Consider the following 7,932-nt stretch of genomic DNA (forward strand, 5'->3'; position numbering starts at 1 on the left):
TATCATTTTTATAAATGATTTAACAACAAAAAAAAGATATTTTTTTTATATATCTCGAAGCTAATGCACATAACAGTTCATTCCAGTTCTTAACCTACATAACGTTATCTTATCTTTATAAGGTAATAAGTCTAAATATTCTTCAAATTCAAAGAGTTCTTTAAAAAGTTAAGACATAATGCTTTGGGAGAATTTTCCATTTCTGATTTCCATGTCTGCTGAAGTTGGTCAAAAATTATCTGTATTATAATGCTCAACTTAAACCATTTTGGATTAAAACTAAAGTTACTCTGATTTAACCAAATATTTGAAAGTCCATATTTATTCAAGATATTTTTTATACATATCAACCATTCAAAATTTTAAGAGTACTAACTGATCTTCTAGTTAGTATTACACAGCTAAAACAATGTTGTATTATGGTCAGGTGATCAAAAGTTATGGTTGTGTTAGCAGTCAGTAAATAGGTGTAAATATTCATTTTAAATTTAGTAATTACTGGTAATAACTGGGCCGTTTAAGGAATTAACAGTCTCCGGGACAAGTTTGCAATTCCGCTGAGTGCAAAAGTTGTCACCTTAATTTTTGGAGTTAAGTCAAAACAAAGTTGATAGCTTGGTTGGTATTGGTTCCCTGATATTTGTCCTAAAATTTTTTGGATCTAGCACCACTGTTGAAAAAGTTATGCCCCTTTTTTCAACAATTTCCTCAGAGGAAAAGTACTTTTCCTCAAGGGAAATCAAATTTCCCTGAAGGAAAAAGATTTTTCCTCAAGGGAAATTGTTTTTTCCTCAAGGGAAAAAGATTTCCCTTAGGGAATTTGCTGCATAATTATTTCCTTTGAGGAAATTCTATTTCCTTTGAGGAAATTCTATTTCCTTAGAGGAAATTCTTTTTCCTTTGAGGAAATTTGCAGCTTCAAATTTTCCTTGGAGGAAATACTTTTTCCTGTGAGGAAATTTGTAGCTTCAAATTTTCCTTGGAGGAAATACTTTTTCCTGTGAGGAAATTTTTGACAAACACTTTTCCTTGGAGGAAAATTCAAGACAACAAATTTCCTCTAAGGAAATCATTGATCTTCAAATTTCCTCTAGGGAAATTTCTGAACATCAAATTTCCCTTAAGGAAATGTTTTTCCTCTATGGAAATTTCATAACAGTACAAACAGTATTAATATATTTTCTCCTAGACTGAATTATTGATACAAAAGATAATTAAAACTTTAATACTGTAATACAAATTTTCATGGTGAGTATTAAACATACAAAAACAAAAGGCTGACTGTTTAGCATGTTTAAGACAATACAATAATAAGCAAAATGCTATGAATATCATACCATTTGTGATGTTATTAATATTGTGCTCATATTTGCATATTAAATAAACATGATAAAATAAACACTTTTCATGTCAAATTAACTTGTCTTCTGTTTCAGCTGCTGTGTATTCGACCCCCTACATAACAGTTCAGTGCATAAATAATTCAATCCACAAGACATCTTCCTTCAATTGGTTGAATAAATTTTGGCAACGTATGTTCTTCAAACATCTTCTTTGTATATTTGATATGATGGAGCCATGTACATGAATTGATAAAGCAGGTGTTTATTTCGACAACAAACATGACAAAGATACTATTTTTTTTCTTAATTTCTCCATAATCCATCAGTTAATATGAATGTAGGTTGTTACATTTTACACAATTGTGTTCTTTGATAGTACTCCATTTTGTTTATAGCAATTTTGTAGGATTTTTTCAATTTCTTTTTCCAGAAAAACACACAGTTGAGTTCATTTCACATTAATAATCCAATTAGCACATTATGTAGAAAAGTATTAACAATTAAGTTTCCTCTTCAGTATAGACCTGCAGGACCTGTTGATGATCATAAAAACCAAGATATCTGACCTATAAATACACAAAATAAAAAAAAAATGTTATAAATGGAGAAAAAAACAGCAATATAAATAAGCTTATTTTATCATGTTTTAATGAACATTTTGAGAAACTTTCATTTGATATTCTTACTTGTCATGCTTATGAGTTCTCTTATTTCAGTGCTTTGTGTCCAAGATTTAATATTCGTTGTTTAGTGCCTTGCAGTGATATTTAAAGTTGAGCCACTTGCAATAGTTGTTATAGACTGTTCATATGTTGTTAATATTTGAACCACTGTCCTATATTATGGTCAGGTTGAGTGCTCACAGACATGAGGCCTAAATTAATATATTGTTTGTTTCCCTAATACCTATTCTGACAAGCCAGGTGTGGGTAGGTAGGTAGGTAAATAATTTTATTTTTCCCAAAAGCCTGAATATTATCGGATGATCCGGCAAGCCCGAAAATCAGAAATGAATAAAATAATATTTGGCTTAGTTTTGACAATAAAATTTTATGAGTAGGGCCATTTTTGCAGGGTCGGTCAGGATTGGAGAAACAAACAATATTTTATATTAGGCATGATTTTTTTTTATTAATTGTTATTGACTTTGAACATGTTGAACTATATTGGATTGTTTAAATCTTTATATGTTGAGATCTTTAATGGATGACCTATAAAGGAAGTGTTTTCTCATTATTGAAGGCAGGCCCATGATTGGCCTTTAATTTCTTGCATCCGCTTCATTGAACTCTGGTGGATAAGTCACTCATTTACCATACCACATTTTCTTATTTTTATATGAGTCATCATTCAAAGGCAATTTCTTTTATTACTGTAATTCAGAAATTATCGAAACTTTTTAGTATTGCGAATAATGTGACTGGGTGAGTATCGCAAAAATAAGAAATCATATTTTGATAACAGAAACATATATATATATATATCATGTAACTATATAGATCTTTATGCAGATTTTTTTTGTAATCACAATAAGTTGTCCCTTCCCTGAAAAATCTGAATTTACAGTATATAGAAGTGGTCTTACCATTTAGGCCTTGTTGTATTCTGTTTATCTTGTTTTGCGCTCATTTCTATTGTAACTGTTTATATTTTTCATCATTTTTCTATATTTCTTGTCCTATAAAACATAAAAAGGGTAAAAACTATTATAAAACATCAGTTTGTGTTTTTCTTTATATTCAGTTATATTTAAAAAGAATGGAATATTTGTGCTATTTCATTTCACAAACTTTTTGCCAGTCATGACTTTCAAAGACTCTCACCCTGGTCAATAGTTTAAAAAACAAACATTCCCATACTTTTTCTTTGTGTTCGTACTAATTTTTCATTTGACAACAAAGACATGATTCAACTATTCTTCTAAAATTTGTTTCGCTTGACTACGTTAAACTCTGAAATATTGTTAACAGTATAATCTGTATGTGTCTCACTTGTCAAAATTTCAAATTAATATATAAATCAGATAAAAATACTATGCATGGCTCAGCTTGATACAAACGTACAGGTTGAACCCAGAACAGTTGGGGCAAGTATGGACACAACATTCAAGCTCGATACAACTCTGAATTTTAAATTTGGATTGTGATTCAATAGTTGATGCAGCATAGGTTTCTGACACAGAATGAATGCGGTCCAAGTACTTAAAAATTTTAAATTGACAATTAACCTCTAAAATGGTCCAATATTCAAAATCTCAATACATGGTTAGATGCAGCATATCAACATGATCAAAGAACCCCAATGCAATAATTCATTTTTTGGTGAAATCAAATAAAGTTAAATTTTGGACCTTTTAGAACTCAATGTGGACCAATTTGATAATAGGTCAAAATATAAAAAAATCTTAATGAATGGTTAGATTCAGCATATCAAAGAGCCCCATATAATCAATTTTTGTTGAAATCAAACAAAGTAAAATTTTGGACCCCGATTTGGATCAACTTGAATTTGGGCCCATAATAAAAAAAATCTAAGTAAATATTCAGATTCAGCATATTAATCTGAACACCAAGAATTTAAATATTGTTAAAATCAAAATAAGTTTAATTTTGGACCCTTTGGACCTTAAGGTAGACCAATTTAAACAGGACCAAAAAACTAGGAATCTAAATACACAGTTAGATTTGGCATATCAAAGAACTCCAATAATTCAATTTTCTATAAAATCAAACAAAGTTTAATATTGGCCCCTATTGGCCCCTAATTCATGTTATTCCTAAACTCTGAACAAAAACTCTGGTCACAAACCTTGTGTTTGAATTTCATAGATTTCTATTACTTGTACTAAAGTTATTAAGCGAAAACTAAATGTCCTGGGACAACGACGACTACATGATAAAATTGAGAATGGAAAAAGGGAATGTGTCAAAGAGACAACAACCTGACCATAGATTTGAGGGTTGGAATCCTTTTCTTTTACCGAGCAATGCATTTGAATGGGAGATATAGTTGGAACCCCTCTTTGCTCTTGGTTGGGACCCCCCTTTTAAAATGGCTGGATCCGCCCCTGAGAAGCATTATAGAAAAATCTATAAGCTTTAACTCAAAATAAGGATAATTTTATTTTTAAAGGGCAGGCACAGATCCAGAGGGGGGTTCAAGGGATTGGAACCCCCCTTTTTTTGGATAATCAATGCATTTGAATAGGGACATGTAATTGGACCCCCCCCCCCTTCCCCTTTTGTCCTGGGTTAGAATCCCACCCCCACCCCTTTTTAAAATGACTGGATCCGCCCCTTAAGGGTCTATAATTAAGTTTGACAACATCAGACGACATACTACTTTATCAAAAAAAAAATGCCACATTTCATCCAATTTAATTTCATCCCTTACTTGCTACATGTATTTCCAGAGGCGGATTTAGGGGGGGGGGGGCCAGGGGGCCCGGGCCCCCCTTTTTGGGAAAAAAATTGGTTGCTCATATAGGGAATCACTGAAGCGTGACTGGAGCGGGCCCCCTCTTAGGTCAGTCAGTGGGCCCCCACATATGAAAATTTCTGGATCCGCCACTGATTTCATCCATAATATTTAAAGAAATAAATTTGGGAGGAGTATGATTTTAATTCATTTGTAATTTGCAAGTTATTAACTATCCAAACTAGAGACCTAATAGAGTAGATATACTTGACTAATTTAAATCAAACTTGGGGTGACTGGGAACAAAGATTTAAGGGAATAGATGACAGTTTACCTACAATGACCTAGTTTCATAGCAATAGCATACATTAATAAAGACTACATGGTCATTCTTATGTTTAAATGTGGTTTAAACTTTGGGTGTTCATTTTTTAATGTTTAACATGTTTAAAGCTAACAATTTCAACTACATACATGTCAAGATTTGATCCTACATTATTTAAATATTGAAAAAAATAGCTTTTTAAATTTGGATCTATATATAATTGTGAATGTCACATGGATGTATTTTAATGTAAAGCATCTGAAAAATCATTAGCCGTCTCATATTTATTTCAGTTCTTCAAAAGGCAAATTTATATGAGCTTATGCTGAAAATAGAGATTTCTTATTAAGGAGAAATCCTAGTCCAAATAATTATGACGTCTGGGAAGGCTATTTTAATTTTTTTCTGGGAAGGCGTCCCAGAAAAAAATTAAAATAGCCTTGCCAGACGTCATAATTATTTGGACTAGAGAAATCCCTGCCCCCCTTTTTGTGTGAAAAATTTTGTTGATTATATAGGGAATCACAGAAACATGACTGAGGCAAGCATCCCCCATCTGAACCCCCCCCCCCCCCCCCCCCCCCCATGAATATGTTTTTTTAGCTTGTGTAGGTGTAAGTCAGTAAGGAGGCAACCATTTGATTTGTAGGCCGGGTGAAAAATGTGATTAATCTTGCTTTGTAAACTTGTGCTATAAATAAAAATTACCAATCCATTAAAAAATCCGTGAGCCCAATCTCATCCAGTGAAATAGATTATAGTCTGTTTTCGAAGTTATATGGAAGTAAGTTAGTAGTCCAGATAATTATGACGCATTGCAAGGCATTTTTTCTAAGGAGAAGTTTAGAATGGGGGAATGGAACCAATAAATTGATCGGATCCGAAATGTTCTTCCCAGTAAAGGAGCACCTATTATTTTGTAGGTAATTATTATTAGTGTCGGTGGTCTCACAAGTAAATCAGAGTGAATATTGCATGCACATTAAAATTAGCAGAGAAGAGACAATTATCAACTTGTGTATTATTCATTTTCTCGCAGTTATTTACGGTAAATCAGCTATATAGACATAGGAAGATGTGGTGTATGTATATATATATATATCCGAAAACAGGTGTTCGGTTCTAGTACTATATAGTGGCTATAGTATATGACTTTTAAATAACAATTATCAATTATATCTGTATTCTGTGGCGGGTCGAAGGGGATGGAATCCGGGGTTGGCCTCCCCTAGCATTTTGTGAGCAATCATTGCATAAATGATAATCTCGGGAATCCTCTCAAGTTTCTATATACAAGGTGATAGGACGTTCCGTTGGAATAGGTTACCTGTGCATGAGGAAAAGTTTTAAGGCATAGCGTGAAAAGGTAACCTATTCCAACGGAACCGAACGTCCTATCACCTTGTATATATAGGAACCTTAAAAATATGTGAATAGGTCGGGAAAAACTCTCTTTTGACACTTAGGTATTGCACTGTTGCATTACACACCAATCAAAACGCAAACAATATGGGAAAAGATAACATTTTAACCTACACAATATATGAATAAGGTATACACTTTTGAAATCTAAATTATATGAAAAGGGTGGGGTAACAGAAAACCAGCGGCAACGACACCCCTTATTTAATGGCATGTAGTTGGAACCCCCTTTATCATGGCTGGATCCGCCCATGATTTTACATGTAAATCAAGCCCCGGGTATTTGTTGGCATAACGGTAACCACGAAAGGGGGGGGGGGGGGGCTAATTAAAAGCACGAGGAATTATAAATATACAATTCAACAGGGGTAGAGTGCATCGAGGAATGGGAATTAAAATTGTCTCTTCACGATGATCGAAAAAAGTATCTTGCACGTTATTTTCATCATATTGTCTGAAACACTCTGAATAATGAGCTTCAAGGCGAAAACAAGGCATGCGAAATACTAATAACATACAATTCTTTTTTTATACGTTGTATGGACAAACCCATAAATCCCTCAACAAAAATTGCTTGATTCATGTCATATCAAATAAATTACAGCGCGGAAAGGTAACTGTAATTTAATATCAAAACTAAATTTTTGTTATATTTTTCAATAAATTTATAAATCTTAATTAGGCATGCGTTGCGTGAGTTCCATTTCATGAGACCTACACAGATTTCTATAAAACAAATCAAAAATTATAAATACAGTTTTTCAATTCTTTCCGGCATAGATAAAAAAAAAATATGTATATAATCTATATACGATTTGGTTGAATTATTTCACTTCATTTTAATGATAAATCCTTTAGTTCTTAAATTTTTAATTAAAATGAATTTATCATTTTGATATCTAACGATAAAAAACGATAAACTTTTTAAATTGAAGTGACATGGTCAGTAACCTAATTAGTTGCATGGCTGATTACCATCTTACAGGTGACCCAGTAATTTTCCATATGACAGTAGCGTGTACCCTCGGGGTTATATCGGGGTGTGTATAACTTATTTTCTGGGGAACATCCTGTCCACGTGTAGTACTTAGCATATATTGCAACAGATGACATTAAACAAATTTTCTTTGTAGCATCGGAGGCAATTTCATGTTCGACCACACAAAATATTTCACAAAAAAGATATGATAAAATGAAAAGAAAAAGATAAAGAAATATTAACAAATAAAGGTGGAATTGAGTAAACGGGGATTCGTGTTTTTATGAGCTTATTTTCAGTGGACAACAACAAATGGAAGTTTTTAACGACCTTGTGTGACCTATAGTTGTTAATGTTTGTGCCATTTTGGTCTTTTGTGGATAGTTGTCTCATTGGCAATCATACCACATCTTTTTGACTGGCTATATACATGATATAATATATAT

The 7,932-nt window shown here is 32.6% G+C and overlaps 1 long non-coding RNA gene across 1 annotated transcript; it reads right to left on the minus strand.

The window, feature by feature from the left end:
* Positions 1–1,209: 1,209 nt before the first annotated feature.
* LOC139485058 (uncharacterized) lies at positions 1,210–5,933 on the minus strand. Its single transcript, XR_011655242.1, has 3 exons — positions 5,794–5,933; positions 2,929–3,021; positions 1,210–1,909 (listed from the first exon to the last, which is right to left on the minus strand). It is a non-coding gene; the product is annotated as an uncharacterized lncRNA (long non-coding RNA).
* Positions 5,934–7,932: the final 1,999 nt, after the last annotated feature.

This window comes from Mytilus edulis, chromosome 8 (genome assembly GCF_963676685.1).
Source record: "Mytilus edulis chromosome 8, xbMytEdul2.2, whole genome shotgun sequence".
NCBI lineage: Eukaryota > Metazoa > Mollusca > Bivalvia > Mytilida > Mytilidae > Mytilus > Mytilus edulis.